Source organism: Misgurnus anguillicaudatus, chromosome 23 (genome assembly GCF_027580225.2).
Source record: "Misgurnus anguillicaudatus chromosome 23, ASM2758022v2, whole genome shotgun sequence".
Taxonomy (NCBI): domain Eukaryota; kingdom Metazoa; phylum Chordata; class Actinopteri; order Cypriniformes; family Cobitidae; genus Misgurnus; species Misgurnus anguillicaudatus.
In genome coordinates, this window is record NC_073359.2 from 26,567,847 (window position 1) to 26,578,929 (window position 11,083).

The following is an 11,083-nucleotide window of genomic DNA, read 5'->3' on the forward strand; positions in this document are numbered from 1 at the left end:
TTTCCCAAGCAAAAGTGTCTTAGAAATTGTAAATCAATATATTGTTTTATGTGAATGAGCAGGCCGGATGATTTTCACATCATTTTGAAGAAAAAAACTCTAGACTACTAGATCCTGTTTTGAAAAGTCTTGGGAAAACATGTTTAGAATGAGTTTTGTGGACTTGTATCAGTGACTTAAAAATGTAGCTTTTTCAAAAACCACACATAAACATTTTTCTCTCAAAAATACAAACATGTACATACATGTTGATCATATAATATTGTAGCCCAGTTTGTCCTGAACGCAGTGTTATGAGAATTTTACAAATTATATGTTTTTAAGCAACTGAAATAAAAAAAACACAAATGTCAGTGCATGTCAAAACTTCTCCAGGGCCCTAAAAACTCCTTAGACCCCAGAGGGTTAATGCATTACTAAAGTGCTGTTCATTGTTAGTTAACTAATATTGATGACCTTAACATTATCATAAACAATGCAAATTCCAATCAATTATTAGTGAAACAACTAACCACATGTTAAAACACTAAAATGAACAAATAAAATTATTCGGTACGGGACAGATCTGTTCAGAATGATGGATGAAATCTTATTGTGTTTTCTCACATTACAACTTTAAGTTTAAACACATTTTGTGGAGTTGTGAAAGATATTTGAGACGCTCCTACAGGTTTAGACATTTGTCATACTGCACCATATGATGCAGGAAATGCCAACCATTTCCTTTTATAAATTCCAAAATGTGTTCTTTGTGTTATTTTACGTCATAATTTCCTGTTAGTCATATTAACTGCAGTTGATTCATGTCCCGTCATCATGATTATAGTCTGTCATTAAAACTATTGAACTAATCTTTTAATTTGTACATTATAAAAAATATATTTTAATTAAAAATTTAACTAGGATAGATATTATTTGCATAACAGAACATAATTTTTATTTGCATTACTGATAATTTCCCCACAAAACAGTTGCTTGGAAAAGTGCCAGGCAAAGTAAAATTCCTTGTAAAGGCTCCAAAATGCACAAACCAGGCCAATAGCATTATAGAGACTGTATAAAAATAAAGAGATTTCAGGAACAAAATATTAAATACATTATTTATTAAAACATTAAGACCAAAATCTTAAATTATTAACTTAAAACACAAAGCCTGTATCAGCTGTAGGCTACATGTTAATTTCCATACTTCCAGTGACACTACTGTGTGATGGGAACAGGCTTTACTCAGAAAGATCATACTGATAACGACAGCCACCAGGATATTGCAGTTGATCAAAGGATTAAACTGGGTGTACAAGTCAAGTTATTATTTACTAAGTTCAAGGCTAAAATGTATTTGTGTGTGAAAGTGTACACTTTAAGTTCAAAATATAGATTTTTCCTCATTCTGTCCATGGCATGCTTATTAAATGTTTAGTTTTAGAAACGAAACCAATTGAAAAAGTGGAATCATACAAAGTCTATAAAGTAACACAAAAGCGTTGTTTCTTAAAGTATTATCCCACCAAACATGAGACGTCTCCCCGACGTGCAGATCATGTCTATATTAGGTCGGTTGGTCCAGGCCCTTATCTGTATGTCTATACAACGTGCAGATCTGGTACAGTATCTGGACGTCTGACTATGACCCCTCTTGGACGTCAGGTAGACGTCCAAAAGGGGTTCGGGAAATCAATATAAAAATTTTTTATACAAATGTGGTCTATGAGTTCTGAGTCAAAAAACATAAACATCACGTGTATTTTGTAGAAAAATTTTGTTAAGCTGATAAAATAATGTAATCTTTATATATGAATGAGTGTTCAAAAACATAGCACTGCTCATAGATAAAGTTCCACCTTAAAGGGATACTTCACCGATTTAGCATTCAGCTTTGTATCTGTAGAAACCCGGCAGTATTACTGAATGACCATGTTTCCCTCCATCATTTCCCCCTGAGAGGAGAGATATCTGCATTTTGGTTCTGCAAAAAAGTCCTCCGATGATGCAAAAATCGTCATATTACATCATCGGAGGACTTTTTTGCAGAACCAAAATGCAGATATCTCTCTTCTCAGGGGAAAATGAGGGAGGGAAACATGGTCATTCAGTAATACTGCCGGGTTTCTACAGATACAAAGCTGAATGCTAAATCGGTGAAGTATCCCTTTAAATGCTCTCTCTCTCTCTCTCTCTCTCTCTCTCTCTCTCTCTCTCTCTCTCTCTTTAATTAACAGAGATGTATATGCTGACGTTTTATTGAAAATGTTTTGTCACCATAATGACGATCAGTGATTCCTTTAGTTGGGTAGTTTGACTCTTTGACTTTTCATAGTAGTGTTTGGTCTTTGTAAGAGTGTTTGCTAAAGCATGTTATTTACTGCAAAGAAAATTTGTTATAAACAAAACTCACATGTGGATCTTACAACTTCATTCAAAGTTTACCAAGAGTAATACCACATATGTAAAGTCTGTAAATTCATTTTGTAAACTATGTAGTGTTGTCTCAGTTTCTCAGTTGATTTGAGGTGTCACATCCAACTTATTTAGGTTCATACCACCACTGGGAAGCGCTTTTATACAATTAAAAGTCCAGATTTCATTGTCACATATGCAGACATCAAGAATCAGCCCATGAATCACAACAGTGGTGACACTCTCTGGACTCATGAGTTTTATAATACGCTGGTGCAATGCATTGCAACATTTAGAAAACTCACCATCGTTGTGATTCATGAGCTGATTCTTGATGTCTGCATCTGTGTCAAAAAAATCTAGACTTTAGATTTTTGATTACAGCCACGAGGTTTCATTTTCAGTTACAGTAGGCAGCAGTATGCACCGAAGTACACTGTAAAAAAAATCTGTCGTTTTTACGGTGAAATACTGGCAGCTGTGGTTGCCAGAACAATTCTGTAAAAAATACAACTTAAAACCGTAAAAATAACACCACCACAGTTGTGTGCATTGCAGCGAACTTTTGTGAATTTTACAGGTCTTGCCTGTATACAGAATTTCTTTGATTTATTAACTGTTTAGAAACTCTTATCTTTTAATGGCAAAATGCAGATGTGATTGCCAGAAAACCACCCCAAAAATACATGAACATGCAAACAACCCCCTGCACCTCATCAATTAATATAATTCCATTCATATTTTAATATATGCAGAAAACCACTATAATCCAGGTGATGGAATAGACAGCTGCACAAAGAAACATAGTTTGTCGTGAAATTATTACAAATTGTTTTCTAATTATTTGCCAATAACTTATAAAGAGACAGCGGACACACACAAAGACTGCATCACACAAACAAATACAAAACAACATCAGGGCAAGTCATCAAATCGCTCAGTGTCTACATGAGTCCATTATAATGACATGATGAATGAACATCAACGATGAAATAGAGAGCAGTCAAAACACAAGCACAACTGAACCACTGACAAAATCTTAGATGAACATTAACTGTATAAATATAACATATAAACACATTCAATCGCTCAAGATCTCACCATAGAAGAACCAAACACAAACATCACCAACATCCACACCCATTACAAATCAGTTTGACTTTATTTGGTTTGTTTGAAGTCACCATTATGGTGATCATTGTTCTCTTAAATGGGGCACTTGGCTCGTAGGTCTTTGGGTTAAGCATTTTCTGACTGTCAGAATATTGTGTCAATACACATAAGCTATGGTCTAAGAAGCTGAAATAAATAAAATCAAGTGATGTAGGTAGATTTTTAAGGATGGTCTAGTCATCTTAAAGTTTACCAAGCAGGTGTTCTCAAAAAAAAAAAACTCTAAATGTGAACATTAAGATTTTTCTCTCACCTATACAAATATTTTCTTGTGGGACGATGTTACAGAGTGGCAATAACATTTAGACAATTAGACTTAAAAACAGTAAAAATATTGTCAGGCGATTCTGTGACCAAACAAAATCAGTCTAGACATCATGAATCAGCATACAAATCACAACAACGGTGACCCAAAACATGAAAGCTGCATGCCGCAATGCATTCTGGGTATTTTAGTACAAACTTATCTGGCATGCATTGCACTTAATCTGAATTAGTTTTTTGATGGTCACCACTATTGAGATTTGTAGGTTGAATCTTGATATGAATATGAAGTGTCAAAAAACTTTTTTAACCAGTCCCTACACCATTACTTTACAAAACTCTTTCTAGCCCAACAGCTATATTTGCAGAAGACCACAAACACCAGACATTAAACCAATTTCTCTCTTACCATAACTACCAGTTGCTCACAAATTTCATGTGGATAAATTAAACAGCAAAGAAATGTTGGAGACTTGTTTTTACAACCCCTTTCATCATCAATAAGTGCTTTGTTTAACCCACTGACACAATTGACAAAAAGAAAGGGAAATAAGTAACCATTGAGGCTCAAGACCCCAACCAAAACAACCACTGATCACCATAATGGTGACTTCAAACAACATTTTTGATAAATCATCATCTAACCCTCTGTTAATTCTCAATAAGAGATTATGTAATTGTATGAATGAAATAAGTCAAACTGGTTTGCAATAAGTGCAGATGCCAATGGTATCCGTGCCCAACTCTCCTATCCTGAGATCTTGTCTCATTTTGTCCGTAGTTCAGTTGTACTTGTGTTTTGACTGCTCTCTATTTCATCATTAATGTTCATTCATCATGTCACTATTTAAGTGTCACTTCTTAACTCTGTAAAATGGACTCATGTAGACACTGAGCGATTTGATGACTTGCCCTGATGTTGTTTTGTGTTTGTTTGTGTGGTGCAGTCTTTGTGTGTGTCCGCTGTCTCTTTTCAAGTTGTTGGCAAGTGGTTGGAGAGCAACTTTGTTTCTTTTTGCAGCTGTCTGCATCACCTGGATTGTGGTGGTTTTCTGCATGTATTGGAATATGGATAAGATTGTTTTAATTAATTGAGTGCGGGGAGTTGTTTACATGTTCATGTATTTTTGGGGCGGTTTTCTGGCGGTCACATCTGCATTTTACTGTTAAAGGGTGGGAGTTTCTAAACAGTTAATGGATCGGGGAAATTCTGTGTACAGGTGGGATTTGTGAAGTTTGCAAAAGTTCGCTGTGATGCATGCAGATGTGGTGGTGTTATTTTACGGTTTTAAGTTGTATTTTTTACAGAATTGTTCTGGCAACCACAGCTGCCAGTTTTTCACCGTAAAAACAACAGATTTTTTTTTACAGTGTATGTTCATTGCAGCTCCAAACAAAACTGAGATAGAGGTTTACTTCTACACTAAATTTATGATCTGTGTTGTTAGTTCAGTTATGTTATATTATACCATCACTTCTAACCAGCAATGTAAGTAATGTGAAGCCACAAGTAAGATGCATTGGTAACAAACACTTGGTGCAATAATAATGTGTTTTAAAAAACACCATCATTAAGCACACACACTACAACATAAAAACAAAGAGTCAAACTACCCAACTAAAGGAAACACTGATCACCACGATGGTGACAAAACATGTTCAATGAAACATCAGAATCTTATAAATTCTCAAAAACGAGCAGGTAGAAATGACAAAAAATAGAGTGAATTTGGTTTGTTTAGTCAGTATGGTCCTACTTTAAAACAATGCTTTGTTAAAACAACTTTTTGTAATGGTGATGACATTGTTTTAGAGAATGTACATGTAACAATTATCCAGCGAGAGCAAGTGTGGGAGGGAGAGTGAAGTTCAGAGAGAGAGAGAGAGAGAGAGAGAGAGAGAGAGAGAGAGCAAGATTGCAGACGCAGACAGTTAAGGTGGAACTGGTATATTTGGGAATTATCTATAAGCAAAAAATTTTAACATTTATTCATATATAAAGATTATATATACACATATAATGTTTAAAAAGGCCACATTTTAAATAGTTTTACTTTGCGTGGAGGTCCCCTTGACATCAATATTGGATGTTCAGAACAGGTCATAAAAAGACGTCATAAAAACTTTCATTCTGGCTCCTCATGGGACGTCGAAATGACGTCTTTTTATGACGCTTTGCTCAGTGGGATGAAGCTGAAAGTTAAACTCTATTTTACAAATCAATGCAGACAGGACTGAACATAATATTTACATTTAATGATGTAACAGATGGTTATATTCAAATTAGATCTGGATCACAAAAGAGTCTTTGTTATTGCTATGTTTTTGTATCCTAGTATCAACCCGTAAATGTATGTTTGTATTAAAAAATATAACAAACTGTGCTCTTCTGTTCATTCAAAGTTATATATAAAGTTATTTATTTTATATACTGTACTTGCAAGTTAGTATATTGTGTCTTCTGCTTTAACAACAGCCTGTTAGAAAAAAAAACAAATAAAATGCAATCACTAACCAAAAAGGGTGTAATGTCTGGATAAAAGTGTGTTTATAAACATGGACAAAAATAGCATGAGCTATACACTAATATTTTTCCTTCATGCTATAAATATTATGCTTCTGCTAAACAACATGCAGAAAGTGTCATGACTGGATACAGGAGTGAGGACGCAATTGCAGAGTTTGTATAAATAAATAGCATTTAATAAATAAGCCAGAAACTAAACACAAAAATCAAAACATGGCAGGTAAGTAACACACAGGAACAGATAAAGGACAATTTGGGTATGTTTTCAGATTGTTTATGATGAAATTGAACGGTTTTGACTGAAATTTTAACATATGCGGCTGCCCCGAGAATTTTCAGGTGTTTGTTGTTTCACCTCCCACCTCTGTAATGTGTGTATAGGTGCACTGGAACAATCCTTCCTAAAATGCATTAAACTTTCGTTTACAAATACGTTAAACTCAGCGAGTGGTCAGGGGTGTTCACTGATATGCTCACACAAAAATCGCTGCAAAAGATGCGTTCCAACAGGTATTTTAGCATTCGTTGTAAACTTGTGGACCTATTTTTCCAAACGCCTCACACCCGTATATTCTTCCATTGAGAGCTTGAATAATAGACACTCCAGCCCAGATGGTGGCGCTAATCCGCCATTGCTAATTGCAAGAATAGAAACAAAGTTCCCGGCGCGGAGTAATACCGTACCTCACAGCACATCTAATACAAGTCAATGGAGTTGAACAAAACTACGATAAAACCTGTTGGAGTGCGTATTTTGCAGCAATTTTTGTGTGAGCATATCAGTGAACACCCCTGACCACTCGCTGAGTTTCACGTCTTTGTAAACGAAAGTTTAATGCATTTTAGAAAGGATTGTTCCAGTGCACATATAAACCCATTGTGGAGGTGGGAGGTGATAGATCAAACACCCGAAAATTCTCGGGGCAGGCGCATATGTCAAAATTTCAGTCAAAACCATTCTATTTCATCATAAACAATCTGAAAACAGGGCTTTAAGTGTAAAATAACCAACTTGTCCTTTAAACGTAAACTGGAACAGACATCCCAGCTAGAAATAAAAAGTTCTAAGAACGTTCCCTGAAAGTTCCCGAATGTTCCCGGGGGCATTCTGCCAGCGTTGGAAGCGGCTGGTTTTTTTTGAGTTCTGGGAGCGTTTCTGTTGTCTGAACGTTGGAGTGATGTTGCATTTTGCCATTTTTGGACGTTGTGACAATGTCATGTTTTGATGTTCACACAATGTTTGAAACGGCGGCTGTTTGTTGTGTTGACTTGTTTGGTTGTTGTGTAGATGATAGAGAAACATTGCATTTTATTGTTTTGTAAAACATTGTTTCTGTATGCAGTAAATATATTGCTGTAGAAAACTCAATTCACTTACTAGGTTTAGATGTTGATGTTTGTTTCATTTTAAGTCACCCTTATTGTGATTAGTGTTTGTTTTAGTTGGTCTCTTGACACTTGACTTTTTGCTAGCTAGTTTTTTCCTGGTTGTGTTAACTTTGTGTTAATGCACCACATTTGTTATGAACATGCCAAGTTAATAGTGTTATTTTGTGGTTGTTGGTACATAATGGTAAAGATCATCACCTAATTCATTTACTAATCAAAAGTTCATCCTCTGTCAAAAATGTAAATGAGATCCAGCACCTTCACAGCATTTTGTCATTAAGGAGTTTTAGAAACTTTGGACAAAAATATCCGCTGTATAACTGGGATGCACAAACATCAAGAATCAGACTATGAATCACAATCATGGTGACAATTAAATGAAAAACTTCATGCTGCAATGCATGCTGGGTATTAACAAATTACAAATCTCATTCAGGACTCGCAGCATGCACTGCTGCATGGATAAATAAGGATTTTTTAAACAATTTTAATTGTCACCATGGTTGAGATTCATAGTCTGATTCTTGATGTTTGGGCATCCCAACTATACAGCGGATATTTTTTGTCCAAAGTTTCTAAAACTCCTTAATAACAAACTGCTGTGAAAGAGTTGGATCTAATATACAATATTGGCAGAAAATACACTTTTGATTTGTAAATGAATTGTGATGATCTTTACAATTATGTACCAACAACCACAGAAACACACTAACAACCTTTCATAACAAATGTGGTGCATCACCACAAAGCCAACACAACCAGGAAAAAAACAGCAGGCAAAAAGTCAAGTGTCAAGAGACCAACCAAAACAAACACGAATCACAACAAGGGCGACTCAAAATGAAACATCAACATCCAAACCCAGCAAGTGAACTGAGCCCTCCACAGCAACACATCCACTGAACATTCAGAAACAATGTTTTATAAAATAACAAAATGCAACGCCTCTCCATCATCCACACAACAACCAAACAAGTCAATATAACAAACAGCTGTTGTTCCAAACATTGTTTTAACATCAAAACATGACACCGCCACAACGTTAAAAAATGGAAAAATGCAACACCACTCCAACGTCCAGACAACAGAAACGCCCCCAGAACCCAAAAAAAAACTAGCCGCTTTCAACGTTGGCAGAATGTTTTTGGGAACATTCAGGGAACTTTCAGGGAACGTTCTTAGAACTTTTTATTTCTAGCTGGGATGGTAGAAACGACAATGATCCAGCAATGAGTGTGACACAAACACAGGTATAAATACACACAGATTAAAGGCAAACAGGTGAAATGAATCAGGTGATAATTAACAATGTTTTGGTGACAACAAATGGAACAGACACAAAACATGACACGGATCCACTGTGACAGAAAGAGAAGAAAACCATCCTTGTAATATCTTACCGTATTCTCAGACCTCTGTGACCAGATCGGCTCTGTGTAAATTATCTCTTTTATCTGAGCTGTTTTGATAATATAAAATTTCATGTTTTAACGTTGAAAATTTTACATATTAGTTAAAAAAGTATTTTAACTCTTACATTCATGTTGTGTATGTAAATATTTTACCTTCTCTTGCTGTTTGTTTATAGGTTTTGCAGTGCCTGTATCTTACACACAGAGCTAGAGCTACGACAGCCAGCAACACAACAGCAGCAACAGCTATCAGCGGTATGAAATGTAAACGCTGAAGTTCTGTAATACACAAACAAAAACAATCATTAATATTTTCTTTATTATGACTTAAATATCTGTATGTGTCTCACTGTGTAACATGCAGCACTGTCATACCTGAACACGTCTGACAGACATCTTTGATGTTGAGATGTTGAGTTTGGTTTGTGATGGTATTGTTGAGTACACATCTGTATGTGTTTGTATCCTGATATTCAACCTCCAGAGGTAGAGAGAGTCTGATGTTGAGATCAGACACACTGATGCTGGACAATAAACTGTTTCCTTTGTACCAGGACAGACTCACATCTCTCATATTTAACACTGAACACAAGAACATACATTTTGAAACTGATGATGATGATGATGAAGAACTGTGTGAAGAGTTACTGCTGATGACAGGAACCGGCAGAAGAGCTGAAAATATGTTAGACACTATTAATAGAAATTAATAAATGTTCACTATTATGCAGATATATATTAATAAAAAATATCAATATCAATTTATCCATCTATTGTGGTAAACTTCCTTGTTTAATATGCAAATTGTTAACTGATAAAATACTTAAAATCAGATAATAACATGGTAAAGCATTTACCAAGTGTAGGACGCACGATACATTTCATAACTGTATACAAACTTTGATATCAATTTTAGAGGGAAAACAACAATTTATTCACCATAGACAGTAACATTGAATCTCTTGTATGAAGTTCCTCTGCTGTTGCTGATCTTTAGTTTATAAAGTCCAGAGTTTGTGATTGTGATGTTTGTGATGGTGAGAGATCCAGTCTGACTGTCTAGCTTCAGTTTGTTCAGTCCAAATATCTCATCACTCTTAAACATATCAATGCTTTTCTTATAGATTTCGGCTATGCGAGTCCCTTTAGGTCCATACATCCACAGTATCTGCTGATCTGTCTGTACTTCAGTAACATTAGTGTGTAAAGTAACAGAATCTCCCTCAGTCACTGACACCGACTTCACTTCATCACCAAACACACCTGAAGAACAAAACACCCATTTAATAAATAAATACACAAACTTGTTACAGATCAAACAGGATGTTATTCAATATGGAGATTCTGTAAGGCAGGGCCAGAGTCGTATAATAAGAGAGTTAAGACACTCACATAGACGTCCGTTCTAAGAATGGAATGCGGAAGTAACAGCGTGTCATGTAGTGACGCATAGTTCCAAACGCAGCACTGAAGCCCATTAATTTCAATGGCACCTGCTGGTAAATCGATGAAATTAACGTTTCTCTTTACATTTTCAGACATTTTATGAATATAGTCAACAGTGATATTTTATGAACTCTGCTGTAGGTAATGATTATCGTTAATAATAACTAGTAACATTTTATATTTTAATGAGTTGTGTATGATGTGTGAATAATATAGATTTAATGGTTTAATTTTTTATTACTGGTGGCCATCTACTTTAACCCTATAACTGTCACCGCCCCTTTTGAGTGGGGGGGAGGGGGGGTGAAAAGGTGATCTGCACGTTAAAATTACTATAACTCTGGCACTCTTTGGTTTAGAAGCAAAATCTTGGTCTCTTTTTAAAGAAGACAATTTATAGTTTTACACTGAGGTGTTTTAAGTTGTAAATATTAAATGACAAAAAAGTTATACCCGTTTAAATTTATTTTAAATA